Source organism: Agelaius tricolor, unplaced genomic scaffold, assembly GCF_023055355.1.
Source record: "Agelaius tricolor isolate 1412-34295 unplaced genomic scaffold, bAgeTri1.0.p SCAF_6, whole genome shotgun sequence".
NCBI lineage: Eukaryota > Metazoa > Chordata > Aves > Passeriformes > Icteridae > Agelaius > Agelaius tricolor.
This window is the reverse complement of record NW_027269266.1, coordinates 20462387-20484157: the sequence shown is the minus strand read 5'-3', so window position 1 is coordinate 20484157 and position 21771 is coordinate 20462387. Positions and strand designations below refer to the sequence as shown.

The following is a 21771-nucleotide window of genomic DNA, read 5'->3' as shown; positions in this document are numbered from 1 at the left end:
CTCCATACCCACAGACCCCAATGTGCTTTTCCAATATCTTCCTGAATCCTCCAAATTCCTTATTAGGATCCTTTCTCTTGGAGGATATTTCACATTTTATGTTTCATATATTATAAGCACTGAATATATTCAGGGGAAAAAAACAGTATCCTTGCCATCACAGTCTCCAGGTTATGACCTGAATCCTGAGGGGAAATGTCCAGGAGCAGTCTGACTCTGTCCCTTTCCAGATGGAAGTTCCTTTTTGTGCTTTAGCACATGCACAGGTAGGCATAGGTTCATTAAGGAATTGCAGTGTGTTTTTACAATAGGAAATCCTAGAAAAATTCAGTTATGCTTTAACAGGCCTCCATTATGCATGAATTATGAGTATTTTCAGCATGCCAAGTTCAGGAAAAGCTGCATAAAATGAAAAAGCAGAAGAAAAATCTTTGGAATAAAATCTTGGGAATAAACTTTAAGTGTTTGAGAAAATGAGGATGTGTAATTTCTAAAATTACCAATCATTCCTACACCACCTTAACTTTCCTGAAAATTGGCATGTGAAAAGTGACATTGCAAACAGTGTGGCTTGCAGAATGCACATGCTGTCAAGTCAGGAAAATAGTTCTGTCTGCCTCAACATGAACTCTGGGATGTACCTGTACTCCCTCATGCACATGCAGAGCAGAATGCAAGCAGAATAATTTGGATTTTTTTTCAGAATAACAAATAAAGGGTGCCCTCCATCTCATCCTCAAAAGTTTATACTCATTTTTAGGCTGGGATATTTCTGCTTCAAACAAGCACTGAACCTAAAATGACTCAATTTTTTTATAGGCCTTATTGACCATGTATTTTTTAAAAACAGCTGGCAATTATGGGTCAAGCAATTCAAATCTATCTTTAAAAAGTACTGCTAAATAATGTTGGCTCACTGAGGACTGCTTATTAATAGGATTCCCAGCAAAGCTGCCAGTAGTATTTACAGAGGCCTGAAATAAATTCTTGTCCTATACTGGAATAGTTAGACTATCCTACTGGAGTAGTTAGACTATCCTTTTCTTATCCTTGTTCTTCCCTGCCAGTAGCAGATGCCTCATCACTAAAGAAATGGAGCAGTCTTTGCAGACTCATCATTCCCAGGATCATGGCAGGCCAGAGCACTGCCACTTCCCAAGCCATGTCAATGGAGATGAAGAAGTAAGAAATGCTCTTTCACAAAACAGGGGGAATGAAGTTCATGAGCCCACGTGCCAGCCTGGGAAATACAAGTTCCCAAGTTGGTGTGTTGTTTAATAGGATCTCAAACTTAAAGGGGTTTGGATGTGGGATTTGCTTGTGCTAAATTAATACTTTAGCCTCTCTTCTGACTCTGCCAACTGCACTCCCCTAAAGCTCAACTTTGAGAGGGCAGGGGGCAAGCTATCATTGAATATTAAACTGCATAATATGGCATAAACAGTAGCAAACCACACAGATCAAGTGAATCCCTCAGGTCACTTTCAAGAAATATTAATTTACATTTTTTAATTGCTGCTTTTCATTTCAAACCCAGGTAATATAAACAACATTAAGCCTGCCCTTATCAAACAGATGTTCTTGAACCAAAATCTGAAGTAATAAAAAATGAATACCAATTAAAGGTATGAGGAAGCCGTATATTAGTACTAGAACAAAAGTAACAAAATCTAAGAGGAGATTTCTAAAAACACAAGTTAAAACCAGACAATTAAAAAACCCCACTTCCTTATATAAACATAAAGTCAAAAACCCACAAACCCAGATCTTCCTTTAGCAGAGGCAAATCCATGAAGATACATGAAACAGAACCATTAATACACACATAGTGTGAAAACAAAGACCACCACAAAATAAAGCCAACCCTCAAAAAACAACCAAAAAAACTCAAACACATAAGAATTTATATCTAAAGTACTACATGCATTCCCTTAATCACGTTATATATAACTGGCATGCTTAAATTCATGTAAATCCTTTCTGAACTAACCCAGATGTTAATGTAAGTTTGGCATAAGTCCAACTAACATATTGATATGATAAAAAATGTTGACTACTCCCCTTATTCTTAAAGTAAACAATTATAACAAGGGAAAAGGTAGGGTGGTGCACAGTTACCTGGTAATTCACAGTGCAATGTGTCACAAGAATAAAGTGTCTTTAGAGCAGAACCAAGTAGTAGAAAAAGAGCTTTTCCTTAGACTCTCTCATGAAGGCCTTTGTACTTAAAACATCAGAAATAAAGTGCTCTTTCATAAGAAGGTGCCAAACTTTAATCTTGGCAAAGGTTCATTTCATTGTTTTTGACCAAAAGGCTAAAAAAACTACACGAATCCAAAAAACACATTAGAAAGGATAAAACCTCTTTGTGCTATGGGAGCAAAGGAATGCAAGCAATACTGAAGAGCTTTTGTCTGACTTCATCTTTGTATTTTCAAGGCCATCCTCCCTAATACCCTAACATCTGAATATCTTCAAGATGTGCTAAGAAATCTATCTTCAAAATCCACTGAGAAAAATACTAATTTCTTTATCCATCAGATGGAAAATGAAGGCTCAGATGTTTAATAACTTGCTAAAAGCATCACAGCACTTTCTCTGCCAGAAGAAACAGTATTTGAATACAGGTTGAGGTTTAAAGTACTGTGAAATCTAATGGATTCATTTAGTCCTGGCCTTTTATACAAATTTTATACTGCTATCAAATTCCAATGAGAAGATTTCCTTCCATGTCACATTAATGTCTTCCACTCAATAGAACAACCTTAGGGTTTTAAGGTTTGCTGTTAAACTATTACTTTGGCTTAACACCAGCATCAGCAATTAGTATTAAAGACATGGAATAAAATTAGATCTGAGGCATTGTGCACTATACCATAAACATGTGCAAGGAGGTAGCAAAGATGACATCTCCCTTCCAAAAGCATTGCCTTCACTCACTGCAATCCATTAAGATATGCTTCTATCATAACATTCCCTCTAAAAAAGAAATAATGTTTCTTAGTAAGTGCTGAACTGCAACTGATTGCAAAGCAGCCCTGACTATAGAACACTAGCAATGTTTTAAAAGCCATAGAATTCACTCATGCCACAACTAGAGCAAACACTTCAAACAAAACCTCCTGTAATTCACTCACCTTAATGGGAAAAGTAATGCCATTATGGAAATGCATGGACATTGCACGTAGTGCAAGGTCAGTCAGCATTCATCTCCATAATGTCTTGGCTCCTTGTAGGCATTCTTAAAACACATTTCATATAGTGGATTTTTAAAAATTTGTACCAGAAAAATTTCAGGGTTGTGATAGAGAACAAAAATACAGAAAGAATCTTCTTAAATTTAATTCAGTCTATGAGCTTCCTGGCTCCCTACTCAAGTGCATCCCTAACTGGACACACCTACAGACTCAGACACACGGACATTTGCAGACCACCATGACCCAGCCAGCTCAGAGGCTCACACTACCCTGGTTCCACACCACCTGTGTCACCTGTGCTCACTGACCCAACCACCATTGCTCCAAACGTGCTTGAGCACATTTTGCATGTGCGATACCGAAATGCTGAAGCAGTTTTAGAGCAGGCAGTTCTAAAGTATGGCCTCCCAAGCTTAAGCATTATAAACCTACATCCCACAGTCAAATTTAAGTAATTTCAACCTTAATTCCTCTATCATATTCCATGTTAAACATGTCGTGAAAAAACCTTTATCTGCTCTCACAGTTAACACTGCCCTTTCTCCCAAAATTTTCACTAGAACATGAACATTGCCTGACTTAAAGTCACCAAAAATTTAGCTTAACCTTCATGAGCAGCAACTGCAGGAAAAAGGCTCCAAAGAAAGGCACTGACAAACCCAGATAGAAGTAACATTTTCATGGTTACTAATGACAGTCAGAAATCAGCAGAAATGCATTTCATTGAGCTCCCAAGAATTAGCATTAGTGGATCAGCATTAATACAGGCAATAAATTTGCAAAGTGTAATGAGGTTTCAGAAGACAAATAGGAAAGCCAATGCATATGACCCCAGGCTTTGTTTCACCTCCCTCACAACTGTAAAAGTCATGACTTTACTTATCAGTGTACATTTTATATAACCTGCATGGTAGGCTCAGTTCTTAGGGAGAAGAGGGTTGTGTTTTCTTTTTTTAAATTGCTTTTATTCACGTAGGGTTTCTTGTTTTTACACAAACAGAAACACAAATCAGACACAGTTACATAAGAAGCAAAAAAGGTCATAATGGGAAAACATTTTGCAGTAAGTACATGATTTTGTTGAAAAATGGCAGCATTGAATGAATATCATTAAAAGCGTTTTCTTTACTTTGTGCTATAAAAAGAAAATTACCTCCAAATGCAAATTTGGCGACCTGTTCTCAGACCCATCAGATGCTGGCTTCTTTGATGAGCTGTGTGTCCTCAACTAGACCTTTATTTACAGAATATTGTTAGATTTAAGATTTAAGCCCACAATCTCTATGTAGGATTTTTTTACCTTCAACAATACAAGTCACTGGCAAATACAGAAGTTTGTCCTCCTTATTTCCATAGAGAAAATTAACTATAATCATCCCTTTTAATCAAGCAGAAAAACTTACTTTAGAACTTATACTAAGTCTGTGCGAAAGGATTGTCCTTACATGGCTATATAGTATCAGTTATATTGGGTAATAAAAGAGCTGGTTTTGACTACCCAGAAGTGTTGTACTAAGTTTGCAATTTCTTTAAAGAAAGAAATTCACAATGATGAGCTTCAACAGTTACATATGTATTCATATTTTCAATTTATGTTTTACTGTTAAAAACTGAGCAATTGAGGTCTAGAAATTATTATTTATAGAATTACTTCCATAATTTCAAATTATTAATAGAAATTATTTCCATATCATTTGTCTTAAGCAGCATGTAAAAGGGAACCGGAACTAAAATGGATTAAGATGTTTGAGTAAATAAAACATTTTAAATAGTATACAGGAAAACTCACAAAAATAAATTTCATCTTTTAACAAGTACATTATTGTCTGCAGTTATTAGTAATCCAAAAAGCCCCTTATTGTTATTTTTTGGGGACTGAAGAACTGGTACACATCATTGCTCCAGGCTCATATTCACAGCTACTCTGAAGATGAGAACAAAGCATGCTGATTTTCAGCTAACAGCTAGGTTCCAGTTTCTGAATGAACTAGTTACAGAATTTAAAAAACCCCATTTGTTGAAAATTTTAATTCTGCAGAGATAACTATTACTGTCAAAAATTGATTCAACATTCAAGAGGTTAGCAGTCTGGCTTGAAACTTCAGCATAAGAATATTTCTTACCTCGCCCAACTAAACTTTCAAATTTTTTTTTCTCCCAGTCAAAACTATTCTGAATCATAGTGCTTTAAAGGTTATCATAACATTAAAAAAATGTAAAATTTAGACCTGTTTTAACTTATTTGTCTTTAAAACGCTTTTCTACCATGCTATTTGCATAATGCTAAATCAGTTTAGTTGTATAAATACATAAAATACTTTTCCATGGCATGTTTTGATGCCACCAAAAATACAGAGAAAAATCTTCTACTGCTCCACTGATTTCCCTGCAGTCCCAAATAAGCTACATTCTGCATTAATCATTTTGTCATATCAGAGCTTAGCCTTAAAACATTAGCTCAATTTTTCATAATCAGTTAATAATGGAGGTACAGAGACACTTCCCCTAACCACTGCAGCCAGACAAGTGCTTACCCTCCTGTCTGGCTCTGAAGCCCCTCTGTCCCTGCCCAGTGCTGCCAGCTGCTCCCGGCAGCGCTCCAGCTGCTTCCCTGCTGCACAGCTGGCACAGCCAAACCCTCTGCCTGCCTTTCACCCACTCAAATGGCTGCCATCCCAGGGGAACAGGTTGATCCCAGTGGATCACTGCATCCCTGTGCAGACAGGAAATTTCCAAAGACCTCTGATACCTTGCAAGTCACTGATTCAAGTCACTTATGTAGTCTCCTGCTCAAAAGCATGTTATTGAGACCCATCACTTGAGATAGGGCATGCCATAGGAAAACCATAACAAACTGGGAACCCTTATTTAGTGAAATGGATTGACATGTGACAAGAACATTCTGCACTAGTCTGTAACACAGGGAAACAGATGGCAATAAAACTAGCAAAAAAAAGTAGGATAGATTAAAAAGGGTTGAAGCAATTTTAGCAGATGTTTATTAAAGGAAAGCTCAAGGGACAAAAGCAGTGAAGGTAAAAATGCCAAAAATAATTTTTAAAAATAAATACATTTTAAAAAGGATGGCAACATTTTGGCAAGGAGAGGACTCATAGATGGATGCATTCAGGTTCTGAAGACCTCTGAAGCTAAGACTTTGAGGATTAAAGTAAAGCAGGAATGAAAAGGCTTTATCCTAAAACACACCCAATGCCAATTTCCTTGTTTCACTTGCAGAAAGATGCTGCAGTGTTGTATCAGAGAAATCAAAGCTCAGCACCATATGTATGAACCCTCTTTATCTGCAAGACTTAAAAGACTTCAAAACAGCCTAACTCACATAAAGGTGACATTATCAGACATTAGACAAAAGCCAGCCTGAGTGTAAGGCCTGCAGACTGCTGGGGAAAAACCAATGGCTGCCACAGAGCCCTATCACATAAGGAAATTTCACCTTTAGATCAGAAAATGTGGACACCTGCTTTTCCATTATTTTTCTGAGTAAGAGAAAGGGAAAACAATGAACATTAAGTTTCTTTCCTTCATGAATATATTTAAGAGTCATTCTTCAATGAACAATTTGATATACTCTGAAGCTTTAAGAGATTTGCTTTAAGTAGACTCAGCAGGCAGAAGAGTCTTGCTGTGGATGCTAAAGAGGTTTTAACCTGTGTGAAAACAAGCCAGAAAGTCACTGTGGCCACAAAACACAACCAGCAAAGAAACTGCTCATATAAAAGGCCCAGAGGTTTTCACATTCACACGTCAAAATTAACACTTTATTCCCAGGTAGTTAAAAGCTGAGGATGACACACTGCAAACACTTCATCAAAAGGCATTCTAAACCTGTATAGTTTCTACTATGTAGCAGAGACCTGAAGAAGAAAAATATCCTTTTTACTGATACACAGCCTTTAAAGCTGTGTAGTCAGCCACTTGCAAAATAAGTTTTGGCAAAAAAAATACCACCCACAAGGCAAAACATTTGTCTAAATACAGAACCTAAAAGATTTTTATGCAATAGGAAAAAAAGATTCTTTTCTTCTAAATTTCCTCAATTTGCTCCACTGACCTTTCTTGAAATAGTTTTTGTATGATATATTATTATTAAACAACTTTCATTTTTGCATCAATCCCACAGCAGGCAATATTTTAAGAGTGCCCAATATAAAGCTTACTTAATCACCTAATTTCCAGTTGCACTCCTATAATACATCATTTATCCCAGTGGAAATCAGTATCACTGAATGGTCTACAATAATTACTCTCTAAGTAAGCACAGGAAAGGAAGTTATGAATATAATGTATTATTTGCTTACTTCTATATATAAGGCCCTCTATGCACATCCCTGTATTGTGCATTGTGTACACAGCACAAAACAGGGCTACATAAAGATAAGGCTACATATTTAAGAGCCTGCATTGCAAGTATCATTTATGCTTACACATCTGCTTCTCAGAATAGTGGCCACACTATTGTTGAAGTCCTACACTACTTCACGTGCTAATAAATCTGAAATAGCACAATTTAGCTATTTACAAGGTAAATACATTCTAGGTTTCTTATTTTTATTCCACACATACATAACTATTAGTGCTCCATATCATCAGAGGCACAAACAGGTGGCTCTGAGCACGAGGCAGCCAAGGGTGGGCTGGGGGAGCAGCCTGCAGGGAGGCAGCCCACACCCCCTTGAGCTGCTCCTCTGCCCCACCACCACCAGGCTCACCTGCATCATAGTGCAGCTGACTCACAGGCAAATGGAGACAGAGTAACCCTTCCAGGCAAAGCAGAGCTGGGGATGGTTTGTGCAATGATAAATCTATGTGTCTTGCACAGACACAACCTAAAATGCCAACCTTTCAGTTTTTGTGCAATACTCCAAGAGCCTTTTGTGGAATACCTGAAAGCCACTGCTCATATTAATCAAAACAGAGATTAAGATCTCCAAAAATATTTGCTCAGGCATTCCAGAATCCTGCCCCAGAGTCTACTAAGAGTAACAGGGTCAGTGAAGCAAGTGTTCAGCCAAATGAGTAATGCTTGGAGTCAAGAAAACAGCTGGGCAGACACAGATGTTATCTAGGTTGCTCTTTTAGACAAACAAAACATTAAGGGCTCTGATTCATACTCTGCAATAAGCTCTGTCAGAACACCAGCTACTAGTGCTGAAGATCCAGGTGATGCTAGAAAGATCAGACAGCAAGGAAAAAAAAAAAAATCCAGGACACACACAATCATTTTCAAAGGCACATACACCTTTGATATCAGGCATTTACGTAACAGCTTCTCTGCACCAAAAATAAAGTCAGCACCATTTTTCCCAGAATCTTAGCCAACTTCCCCTCCAAGGACAAGAACAGGGAATGCTGTCAAACATTGAACCCTACAGTTTTCCTTAGTACTGTGATCCTGCATTAGCACCTGGCATCCTAAACAGTTCATGGCAACCACAGTGCCTCTAACAAACTCTAGCTATAGGAGAAAGACTGAGGCATTCTGCAAAACAGTTTCTGGAGTTTCTAGGTAATAATGTGGTGAGGTGCATAAGCAGATTATCAATCATGTTACAAATGTGGAAATGCCTTCACTATACTTGAAACCACCATAAGAAATGTAAACTTCATTTTCTATCAGGAGCAGAGCATCAGGGGAAAAGAAACACACTTGAAAGAAACTAAAAATATTTTAACTTCTAGAGGAAATAGTGAAAGGATATTTTTTCCTCTTTCAAGCATTTCCAGACAGCCTGAAGTAAGAATTCATGCTTGCAAAGTAGACAACAAATTACTGACCTGTTCCTTTTGGGTGACATGAAACCCCTTAGAAATGGAGACTGCAAAAGGTCCCTGATGACCAAAGATTATTGTACTCTTCTTCAGGAAAATAGCAAAAGGACAATCAAGGAACTACAAATTAATCACTTAGGTCCTTGGAAAAATCATGAAGCAAATCCTCTTGGAGCATATTTCCAGGCACAAAAATGGGGTAGTGACTGGCAACAGACGGCATGGATTCAGCAGGGGTAAATCTTGCCAGAATAACAAGATGGTCTTCTCTGCTACAAATCTTGACTGGATTTCTGGACAACATCAGAGTGACGAACATCACTCACTTTAACTAGGTTTTGACAGTCTCACACAGCATTTCTGCATTCAAGTTAAGATGTTACATTCTGGATGGGTAGACAACTAGCTGGACTAAAAATGTTTAGCAAGCTGTGCCAATGGGTTGTACTGTCCTTGCAAGCTGGTAACAAATAGGATGCTGCAGGGGTCCATCTGGTGACATGCCCTGTTTAATACCCCTATCAACAACCTGGAGGGGATCAGAGAGTGCACTCTCTGCAGCTGGTGGGGTGGGAGGTTGGTATCCAGGCCCGCTATCCAGAAAGACCTGCACAGGCTGGAGAAATGTCCTGATGGAAACTTCATGCAGTTCAACAAGGACATAAAAAAGTTCAGCATCTGGGAGTAAAGATGTCCCAAACACTGTCCCCTCCTTCCAATGCTGTGGATGAGTGCATGGGCCAGATCTGCAGACACAGCCCCGAGGAAGGTGGCAGACTGAGGCTCCACCAGAGCCCCACGCCCACAGCAGCAGTAGGGGGCAGTAACTGGAACAGGAGCTGGGCAAGTGACCCAGCACCTCTGCCAAGCACCTGTCAGACCACCAGAATGTCAAACCACCAGAATGTCAGTAACTACATTACTGACACCAGTCTGGGGCCCTTCAGTACCAGGCACTGACAACCTGACAACAGTTGAAAGGAGAGAACCCTGGGCTGGGGGCTACAGAACTTGTCCTGTGAATGACACAGTCCAAGGTTTGCTTAGCCTGGAGAAGAGACATTTTCAGGAGAACAGCAGCTTCCCAGTACCCAGTATCTACAAGGAGGTTACGAGAAGATATATGAGCCCTTTACGATAACGTATAGTGGGAGGAAAAGGAACAACAAGCATAAACTTGCTTACGAAAGAGAGGACATAAGGAGAAACTTTTTGACTCTGTTGACAGCCAAGGATTGGAACAGGTTATCCAGAGAGGTTGTGCAGTCTCCATCACTGGAGACTTTCAAGATCATCTGGAAGAATCTCTGAGTAATCTGGTCTAATTTCATAGCTGATCGTGTTTTGTGGGGGCGGTTGTACAAGAGATTTCCTCAGGTCCCTCTTGACCTGAATTATCATACAATTCCATAGAATTCTTTCTACTGCTGCAAAAACTGTCCCTGCAGTAGGGTGCTTCTGGTAATTCACTGGAAGATGAAAAGGCACAGTATTGAGTAAGATGGTGATGCTAACTGGACTACTCAGTCCAATTCATCTACTCACACTTGAAAGATTTCCAAATGAGAGTTGGAATCTAACAGGAAAAAATCCCCACACTATTTCTTAGTTACTTAAATATATACATTTGTCTTGCTTAGAAAATCACAAAGCAGCTCTAATAATCCCTGTTTAGTTAAAATAGGATACACAACTTCTTATTTTGCTTTGTAAAAGGCTTCAAAATCTACAAATGAAAGCCTTTGTGAGTCTGGTATCTTTCCTACATAATGAACAGAAACTGGCCAGCTCCCAAACAGCCTCACTGCAGAGGCCAGTCAGGGGAAATGAATGCAGGAGAGAGGGAAGGTCCCTTCCTACATGTGGAAGTACTGATTCAGAGATGCTCAACACTCAGCATTTCAGAAGAAGAAATGTAATATTTGCCTGTTCAAGCTGGAAATATAGGTCCTAAAAGAAGCACCTTTAATTTTGGAAGGAAAATTCCCAGCCTATTCAACTCACCATGATGAAATGCATGTTACACAACTGAGAAAGTTTTCATTTCATAGCATACAAGTTAGCCAGCTACTACACTTCCTAGAAGAGAACGAAACACGTAACTTTTGGCCTATGCTCCTAATGACAGGTAATTTTCATTCCCAGAACAGGGTGATGTTTTATTAAAATTTTCCCCAAGGTAAAAATCAAGGTGTTGTTGTGTCAGCTTTTTATGCAGCAACTCAGCAGCTGAACATTTGCATTAATTGAGTATGATACTGGTGATGATTCTCCTCTGCAATCATTGGATATGCTCCGTTTCTCCTCCAGATGGTCTTCTCCCAAGTCCACAAAATTGTCTGGGAAGCTGATTACCTTTTACATATTGAAAGCTACCCTAACAGCAACTATAGTTTCCTAACATTTACAGAATATATAAAAAAATACTGGGGTCCAGTTATTTTCATTGTATATTTTGGCATTTTGTTTTAGATTGGGGTTAGTTTTGGGTTTTGGGGTGTTTTGTTTTGAATTTTTGTTTGGGGTTTTTTTTGTTTTTTTCTTTTTTTTTTTTTCTTTTAAGTATATCACCAGAATCAGGCTAATGAAATTATCAGTGATTGAAGAAAAATAAAGAAAGACAAAAACCAGGAGGAATCACATCCCAGGTCTCTATCTGGGCATACGCCTCTCTTGTTGGGGAGTGAAGAATGAAATTTCACACTACCTAAACATGCTGAGCATCACTCTGCTCCAGATGGAGGGAATAAAATCCCAGCACTGCAATGGTGGCAGATGTCCATCCACTGGAATAAACTGCCCATTGTGACATGGGAGGTCAACAGACTGTTAAGGATTAACCCCAAAATTACCATTGAGAAACCTGAACAGAAACAAAGACAGGGTTACAGAAATTTCCAAAGCTCATCTGCACTTAGCTGCCTTTCCCTCTGTATGAAATCTGAATATTTTATCAGTTTGATGGGTTTTTCCCCACTCACCTATGTAACAGAGAAAACAACAGTTGACTAAAAAACAATAGCTGGTCCCACTGAGGGTTATGTTTTCATTGCTGGTCAAAATCTAGAATTAGTTTTATAAACACTGTGTAATTGACCTGTGAGGTTCAATAGCTCAGAACATATTGAACAAAGAGCTTAGCAGTATCCGAGAAGGGATTGAACATAATGATTAATAGCCTCTGTAACTAGACTAAAAATTGGAAGAACCTCAGTCTTCATGCTCCAGGGCACAGACAACCAGCTGAGATCAAGCATAAATTTCTGCCCACTGTATTACTGTGAAATTATGTGCACTGGGAATAGTTCACAGCTTTAGAGATTTGCAAGACTTTCGGTTTCTTCCACTGGATGGAAAGCATCTACATTCATCCCTAAACATCTTGGAAAGTAAAACTGTCTCAGGGAAGAGCTACCTCAATTTCTGACAATTGTCCATCTCATCAGATGTTTAAACTTTTAAAAATAGCTAATGCTCCACAATATCATTAGAAAACTCTCTCTGAAACTCCACTACATTTTCTTGGTGATTGGGAAAAGCAGCCACACCACAGACAACCTCAGTCACCATCCCTCCACCCCAAAACACACACAGACAAACACAAAATAAAAAAATTCCAGCCAAATTCTTTTTTAATGAAAACTGGTTGCACCAGCTTTTCTAAATTATTCTGCTTTTATGAGCAAGAAGCTGATTTTTCAGTAAAAAATAATCAAGAACTTTAAATCTTTTCTAGGTTTCACTCAAAGCCTACTTCTATTTATAAAGGACAAGGTTGTGTTCTACCCACATTTTTTTTCTCCAATTCATACTTTCATGGGCTGTATTTCTTATCTGAATTAGGCTTTCTGCCACAACTCTACATGGCATTCCCATAATGTGTTTTCCTTTTGTAAGGCATCACATTGGAGTTAGAGGCAGACTTGGCAGTCCAGGAAATAGATCCACTGTGCAGTAACTGCCTGTTAACTTGGGTTACTGCTGCACTGGCACTTCCAAATCCAGTAATTTGGGAAAATACTATCATTCAACCAGATTGTCCAAACAGGTAAGAATTCTCTCAGCTGTAGCATTTACACTGACTCTATGGTTCTTTTGATTTCCAACTTCAAACATTTACATATCTATTACTATTTTGAACAGTTATCCTTCCATATCCATCCCAATGCAATCAAATTTGCCATGGCTTGCCAGAGAATTTTGCAGTTCCAGTAATATTTCATTCTTTACTAGTGGTCTCTGAAATCCTTCTTGCCTACCAGAATCTTCCACAAACTGAAGGATATTGCAACACATTGACCCAGTCTGGCAATTTTACTACTAACATAAACATTTGGTGTATGGGTTTCTTGACCTTATGACGTCAATAAAAGATCAAGTTCTCAAAAAGTACATTCTTATTAAGTAATAAAAATATATATTTGAAACACACTAAATACATTAATATAATGAGGTAAAAAAATAGAATTAAATGAATCATGGACAAAAAGTGGGCAGAGAGAACTTCCATTGCCATTAACATCTGAAAAACCAAAGTACCGCCATATAACAAATGAGAAGTTTTTCTTATGGCAACAAAGATACAACAAAAGCAGAGTAAGAATGTGGGTTTTTTCATGCAGTCAAAGACAAGGGCAAGCTACCCATCACCATCTGTTTGGAAATCTGGACAGGAACTTCCTTGATGCAAGTCAAGACTATATTAAACTGACAAGATATTTTAATAATCCAATATGAAGAAGAAGCTGCAAAGCCTGAAGCCTGGGATATAGCACTTAAAATGTAAAGGGAAAATAAAAAAACAAAAATTCTGAATTCTTATAGAAATTCTAAGCAGGTGAGACAAAACATGGAAAACATGATAGAAATCAAACTGCATCTGTTACCATGCAGGAAAGCAGGACATGAGAAACAAGAAGTTGAAGGACAAATGTCTAACAATTTGATTTTTGCTTACTTAGAGTCACATAGACACTGAGGATGTCTGACACACCTTTATTCAGGTGAGGATAATAAGGTATCCTCACCTAAGGGTGGTGAAAAACAAAGTCTTAAGGGAGAACTGGAAGTATTGGTACAAAAAAAATTGAGAGCTGCAGCAAGAGCCTCCCAAGGTTTAAATACACTTAATTGGAAGACAGATTGATACACAGAGCTCTGCAACTTCATCATGCATCAGAAGTCACAAAACCAGCTGAACACATCTTGTTCCCACTCTTCTTCCATGACATTTCAGTCAAAATCCATAATATCCATTCCATAGTTAAATCTCAGGGGGAAGAAAGTATCATTTTTTTTTAATTGCCTTGTTTCAGAAGGGTCTAGCTCAATTTGGATGCAAATGTGGAAGTAAGGTACTCCACAAAGCAACAGGGACAGAATCTAGGCAGCAGAAACACCATAAAATGTAGTGAAAAATGGTTTTTTCCTTCCCCACTGTTTACTACATTTCAACATGTTCAGGAAAATAAGATATAAGAAATAGCCTCAGTTCTTTTTTTCACTGTAGGGTCACTCAGTGAGTTTTCACTATTTATTCATTTATCTTCATGACAGAATTTGTCCCAAGATATCAAGACAACCCTCTCAAAGCTGCTGTAGTATAAAACAGAATGCAAAAATTAACAAAACTTCAACAGTTTTCAAAGCAGTACCGTGTTCTGCTCTCGTGTATCCGTGTTCAATTCTCAGTACCTTCAGCAGGCACTGCTCACAGATGTCAATTGCTGGCCTCTAAAAACCCAAAAAGTGAATAAAGCCCAGCTCATGAGGAACAAAAGCAAGTACATCAGCTGCAAGCACATACACCTCAGAGCACACAAGCTGCAGCCACCAGACCTTGGCATGGAAGATGAAAATATTGCCCTTCCTCCAAGAGAGAAGGCAAAATAAAAATAAATCACTGTAATGTAGGGAATTCTGGAAGATCAAAATCACTGTATGAGGTAAGGTGGTCTACAGGATGAATGGAGTTAACAGAATTATGTTTGTTTTCAAGACAAAATTAGAACAAGGCTGTCTTTTCCAGTGGCCAGGAAAAAAGGCATGAAAGCAAAGTGGGTCCCAGTTCCTATTCTGGCCTAGGATAATTACTAAGAAGAATCTGGAATGTTTTATCTGGAATCTCTTCTGAACAACACAACCACCCACAAGAATTTTGGTCCTCCTATCGTTCTGATGCTTCAGTATCAAAACTTGTTTTAAAAAACCCCGCACGTTAAAAACTACTTTCTCAAATGAAAAAGCTGTTCATTAAAACTAGTGACCAGAGCTTTGCCAATTGTAAACAAATATATTAGTTTCTTATATGATGCAAAGTCACATCTGTATAAACTTGCTGCACAGGATCTGTGTAATAAAACTACATTTAGTGCTGCATATTTGCCTGCCACTTCTTTTATGAATGGAAAGATGGTGCCCCCAAGAAAACAACCAAGATCACCTAAACATTTTCATGTCTTACATCAGACTTCAAAATGTACAGAAGAGGAAGTAATTTTTCATGCAATTTTTTTTAATAACTTCTCTGTATTTCTTGAACCACTCTTGACCAATGCCATGGCTTTTTTTTGGAAGCCAGTCAGTAGCTGGGAGGAATGAAAGTCTGAGAAAACAGACAAAATGTTTTGTACTTTATTATTTGTCATGAAATGCATCTCTGATCCTTACCATTTTGTACTATCACAGGCTAGGACAGTGATGTATGATTATGCTCACACAGGCACACAGATGAAAAAGTTAAACTACATGTTTAATTCTCAATTACATCTACCTGCAGAAGCCTTGTTGTTTCAAATATCTGTAAGCATGTTGTATAGATTCACTTCAACTCAGGAGTGCATTTGTAATACAGACTGGCCTAGTCCAGGAAAGAGATTGAATTGGAATTCATTTTGAATTTTTCTTTTTAAAGCTTTCAATCTGACCCAGTCCAACTGCACACACTATTACAGCTTTCACTTTTCCACTCTGATGGGTATAAATTACTACAACATCATCAAATTTACAGAAATTAAAAAGCAGTTCCAGCTTTAGCACAGTGGGCTGGTAGCTCTGTGCACCCAGTTACTTCCCCCAGCTCTCCCCACTGTGACTGCTACCAGCTTGCTCTTTTCTTATGGGAAAGAGTTTTCAATTGCCCTCTTTCTTCTTCCTCAGAGACAAAATTTACTGTACACCACTTGGGCATAGAGAGAGGCAGTAGAGACTTGACACTTGCAGGCCCTTGCCAACCACTCATTAGTATTTTCTTCACACATTTTCAAGTGAAAATAGCTGTTACAATTACTAGCACTGGACAGATGCTACAGTCACTTTAGCTAAGTACAGAATGATACTATTAACACCTACTTCTCAGCAGAAAAATGTCACTTGCACTGCAACAGCCATCAAAAAGAGCCATCCATCTCCATGGATCAGCTAATAGATTTTTGGCTGCAGAGCCCCCTCAGTCACAAAAGGCCAGCAGCAGAGATCAGAGCAGTCTAAGGAGCGGGAGCTGCAGTCGTGAGGCTGCCCCAAGTGCAAAGCAAAGCTCCTGTCTGAGAAGCACCCATTTGGTACATGGGCTTGGCCATCACTTTCCAGTGAAAATTCCACCCCATGGATGAGCTTTCTCCTAAATGAATGGCAAATTATACACCCATGGAGTGCCAGCTGGTATTGTTTCTCTGTAGTTTTCCTTCGGTTTCCCTCTCTCTCCCCTCAATTAATACGATATTCATGCCCTGTCATGTCTTACTGCTTAATTATGTACTTTGCAGAACAAAGCTTTAAAAATGAGACTATCAAGCTGGAGGGGGGAAGGGGGAAGAGCAGGACAACCAGATGTGCAGAGAGAGAGAAGAAAACAAAGGGCATTTTGAAAGGGGAGTGAGAGAATTAGGATTTGTGTGGGGATGAGAGGATGGGAAGACAGAAATAGAACAAGAAGATGCACATAAGGCTTACTGGTTCATTCACTTTAATTTATAAAAAGGTATATGCTGCATTAAATAATTCATCTGCAGTTATCTAAAATAATGTAATAAATAGTTGGAACTGTTTGTTGTGAGATCTCAACCTGCTTCCATTTCATGAAGCAATAGATACACACTTCTTGCTGGCAGAGAAAGAGAGCTGCATTGTTTTACAAAACTGGGAAAAAAACCAAGGTAAATGAAAAATATATTGGCAAATCTTGGTTTAGAAGGCATATTTTAGTCTTTAGAGTTAAACAAGTTAAACTAAAAGATATTACAAAGACCTGCTGCACCAATATTTACTTCATTCAAAATAAGACAGTTTTTCACACATCCATTTCATCTAAACTTTCTTTATCGAGTGTAAATTTTATTTTGTGAGTGCTAAAATTTATTTTGCATACACAGTCAAGAGAAGGTACTTAATTAATGAAACAGCAGTTTTATCTTCCCCCACAACTTGAATGCTGTGTATATTTTGGTACAAGAGGCAGTAGGGACTCCCAGAGCAAAGCTCTGGAATCAGTTTTTGGTTGGACACAACTACTGAAAACTAATTTGTTCAAAAGTATTCAGGCTCACTGTAGTCCTAAAGTAATCTTTAAAAAACAATTACTAACCCCTGCAAGTATAATATTTTTTGACATGTCAAAAATGTTTTGTACCAAAATTTAAAAGAAAAATTAGGGAAGGAGAAAGACTTTTTCCACTTGAATAGGAAGAGACCAGCAGAGCTCTTCAGATCCCCACTAATCACAATTTTACTGCACAATCCCATGCCCAGAGTGACCATTAGGGGAAATTAGGCTTTTCTAGTTTTCCAGTTTGTACAAAACCATTTAGAATCCAGCTGTTGCCTCCTACCAGTGCCAAGGGAGCTTGTTGGCAAAGGGAGGTTTATTGATCATGAGTTACTGTGTCATTTGCTCAGGTGGTAACATAATAGTTTGGAGTTGGAGATTTTTATCCTTCCCAATACATCACAGAAAAAAATAATTTTGAGGTTCCCATTTCGTTTACAATTTTGAAATCCTTTATTTAACTGCAGTATTCAGTTCTCAGAATTACTGTGTAGGCAGAAAATTCTCCCTGATCCCGTATGAATAATAAATTATTCCACATCCACTTCAATTCTATTCGTATAAATATTTTGTAGGAAACAGCTTGCTTAGTATTGATCTACTTCTTCTGGTTTCACACACCATATACAATGGTCTTCAAATGTTTGCTGAACACAATTCTCCTGTATTAAACACAGACACAGAGGTGGATTTTCCTTCAGCCTCTTGCTGGTGCTAAGCACAGAAGGAACAGCTTTACAAATGAAACTGACAACTTCAAGACAATTTGTACAACAGAAGCTAATATTCTTTTTGGACAACAGAGTTAACAGAAGCATTGACTTTTAAGCAGCTTTTAATTTTTATCTACTTTAAAGTTAAGCAATGACAGTCTCATTTTGTAGTAGGAGCTTTCAATATAGGAAACTGTCCTGTCTGCAGAGAGGTGGCAGAGCTCAACACTGTGTGGGCATGGCTATATTGTTATTTTATACCACCCACATCATCACCAGAGGGCTTGGTTTCAAAGGGGAAAGAAAAGCTGAAGACAGCCCTGGAAGTGCCCCCTTTGGCCTCCTCCTCTCCAGCAGAGAGGTGGTCAGGCTCTGCCCTGTGGGCTCCATCCTAAGCAAACAATGCCATGCCCCACCCATTCCTCTGGGATGTGCTGAGAAGAGGCTCTGCTGTGGGAAGCACCACGTGGAACCAGGAGCTGGAGGTGAGCCTGAGCCCAGCTGGGTGCAGGCAGAGCCGGAAAGGCAGCCATACCCACGGCTGCTCTGTGGAATCATCTCCAGCATCCACAGTGGTGGCATGGTGAGATGTGGACAGCCTCATTTTTGGGGATTTGTCTGTCATTGCTTTCTATTGTCTTGGGCTCAGGGACAGGGAGACTCAGCCACAGGAAGTGGCCATAATCCTGTCTTTGTCCAGGCTGCTACATGGAACTAAAGTACTAACCTACACACCTTCTGTGTGTAAAGCACCTTCTCTTTTGCATATTTTTGTTTTTAATATTGCTGCTGCTACCATGCATTTCTTATTCCATATCTTTGTGCTTCCAGAAAATTGTTATCTCAACCCATATTCTCTACCTTTGTCCCTCTCTTATCAGAAGGGGCAGGAGAAAGGGGACTGACTTATTTGGAGTTTAATTTCCAGCCAGAGTTACACTACCACAAAAAAAAAAAATCAAAGAGAACTCATTTGCTTGCCTATATTTGCTTGCCCATATTTTAATGTAATGTCCTCCGATCTGAAGTCACTTAACTTCTCCCACAATAGACTGCACTAACATTCTACTGCACTAAAGAAGCCTAGTACAAGTCAAAGTTGATCCATTGAAAGAACTGTTTCAGTTTGTTTTGAATCAGATTAGGAATAGATTAAGAAACAGGCTTTTAAATTTTCTTCTGACTACTCTATTTTTATTATCTAGCTGTCTTTGTGAATTTTAATGTATTAAAACACCTAATGTAACAGAGCATGAATGTGGGTTGTGAGAATCAAATTTAATGCAAAGAAGCCCTTTCAAAAAGGGAATACTCAACATTAAAATTTCCAGTATAAAAAAACAAAGTAAACTTGGCTAAAACTGCAAAAATTAGGATATAGAATAATTTAGTTGGAAAAGAACTTTAGGACAATCCATTCCAGCTGTTAACCTAAGACAGCCAAGGCCACCACTAAACCATGTCCCCAGGCATTACATCTACACTTTTAAGTCTTTTAATTGTCTTTTTTTTTTTACATTTACTCTTTTTGCATCTTTTAGTACCTCCAGGGATGGTGATTCAACCACTTCCTTGGGCAACCTGTTCCAATGCTTGACAACCCTTTTATCTGAAGAATTTTTCCTAATAAGCAGTCTAAACCTCCCTTGCTGCAACTTGAGGTCATTTCCTCTCATCCTGCCCACTTGTTACCAGGGGTAAGAGGATTCCCCACACCTGGCCACAACCTTTTTCAGGCAGCAGTACAGAGCAATGACACCTTCCCTGAGCCTCCTTTTCTCCAGGCTAAACACCTTCACAGCCCCCTCAGCTGCTGCTCACCCATCTTGTGCTCCAGACCCTCTCCCAGCTTAGTTGCCCTTCTCTAAACATCATTTCCATGTACCACAATTGACCCCAGAATTTGAGGTGCAGCCTCACCAGTGCCAAGTACAGGGGACAGTCACTGCCCTGCTCCTGCTGCCTGCACTATGGCTGACACAGGCCAGGATGCCACTGGCCTTCTTGGGCACCTGGGCACACACTGGCTCATGCCCAGCCATCTGCTGACCAGCACCCCAAGGTCCTTTTCTACCAGGTAGCTTTCCAGCCACTCATTCCCAAGCCTGTAGCACTACAGGGGGTTGTTGTGACTCATGTGAAACACGTGGTACTTCACCTTTATATTTATAACTTCATAACACTGGCCTTGGTCCATTAATCCAGCCTGTCCAGATCCCTCTGCAGAGCCTTCCTATACTGCAACAGATCAAAACTTCCACACAGCTTGGTGTCATCTGCTCACTTACTGATCCCTGGTCCAGATCATCATTAAAGATATCAAACAGTTCTAGCCCCAATACTGAGCCTTGGGGTACCCCACTAGTGACCAGGCCCCAACTCGAGGGAGCAGCATTCACCACCACACTCTGGGCCCAGACATACAGACAGGTTTTTAATCTACCAAAGAGTATGCTGTCCAAGACATAATCATCAGTTTCTCTAGGATGATGCTTTGGGAAACAATGTCATAACTCCAGAGATCCTCATGCCTAGGAAGTTGACCAGTCCAAATCCACATATATTGGGTCTGGCTGAGATGGAGCCCATTAAGCCCAGAGCAGCCCTGACAGTGCTGAGCTTTGTATCAGTAGCTAGAGAGGTGTTGATGAACACTCTTTGTATCAGTAGCTAGAGAGGTGTTGATGAACACTCTTTGGCTACTGCAGAGCAGTGCTCTGCCTCTCAAACTTCTCAGCCCCTCCACCTGTCAGCTGGAGCTGGGCAAGATTTTGGGACAGGGCAGAACCAGGACAGCTGACCCCAACTGACCAAAGGGATATTCCACACCATGTGGCATCTGCTCAGCAATAAAACCTAAAAAAGGTAGAGAAAGGAGGGGGTGAGGGGAGCATTTGTCATTAGAATGTTTGTCATCCAGAGCAACTGCCAGGAGCACTGAAGCCCTGGTTCCTGGGAAGTATGTGGACATCACCTGCTGATGGGAAGCAGAGAGTAAGTCTTCTGTTGTCCTCTGCTTCCATGCATGTGACCTTTACCCTGTTAAACTGCCTTTGTCTTGATCTTGACATGTTTTCCATCTTATTTTCTCTCTCCTCCATCCTGCTGAAGATGGGTGTGTTAGAGTGGGTGGTGGGCAACTGGAGTCCAGCCAATGTCAGCTCACCACACTGTACAATGTTGATGTCCTTCTCAGAGAAACTTTGCTGAAGCACCATGACTAATCAAAATTCTGGCCATCAAATGCCATATGACTAATCCTGCCAAAACCAGCTTAATACAACAGGTTGTCAAATGCTTTAACTCATGCTGCACCTCATTCTTCAAGTCATCTTTTTTTTTTCCTGGGGAGATTTGCACAATCAAGAACCAAATGCACCAAAAAAAAAAAAATACTCCACAGAAGAAAAACGGCTCTTTTGCCTACAAATTACATGACAACACTTTAAATCCAAAGAGGATATAAGCAAGAAAGAACTACTCCAGAGACTACAACTATTTGATATGGCAGAAAAAAAAGCATTTCTTT

At 39.3% G+C, this 21771-nt stretch overlaps 1 protein-coding gene and 1 pseudogene across 2 annotated transcripts in view; both read right to left on the bottom strand.

Moving 5' to 3' along the window:
- Positions 1-21460, bottom strand: part of LOC139591412 (pre-mRNA-processing factor 6 pseudogene) — a 29393-nt pseudogene extending 7933 nt beyond the window's left edge.
- The window catches only part of CDK14 (cyclin dependent kinase 14), a 346858-nt gene that overhangs the window by 292154 nt on the left and 32933 nt on the right, over positions 1-21771 (bottom strand). The window lies entirely within an intron of this gene.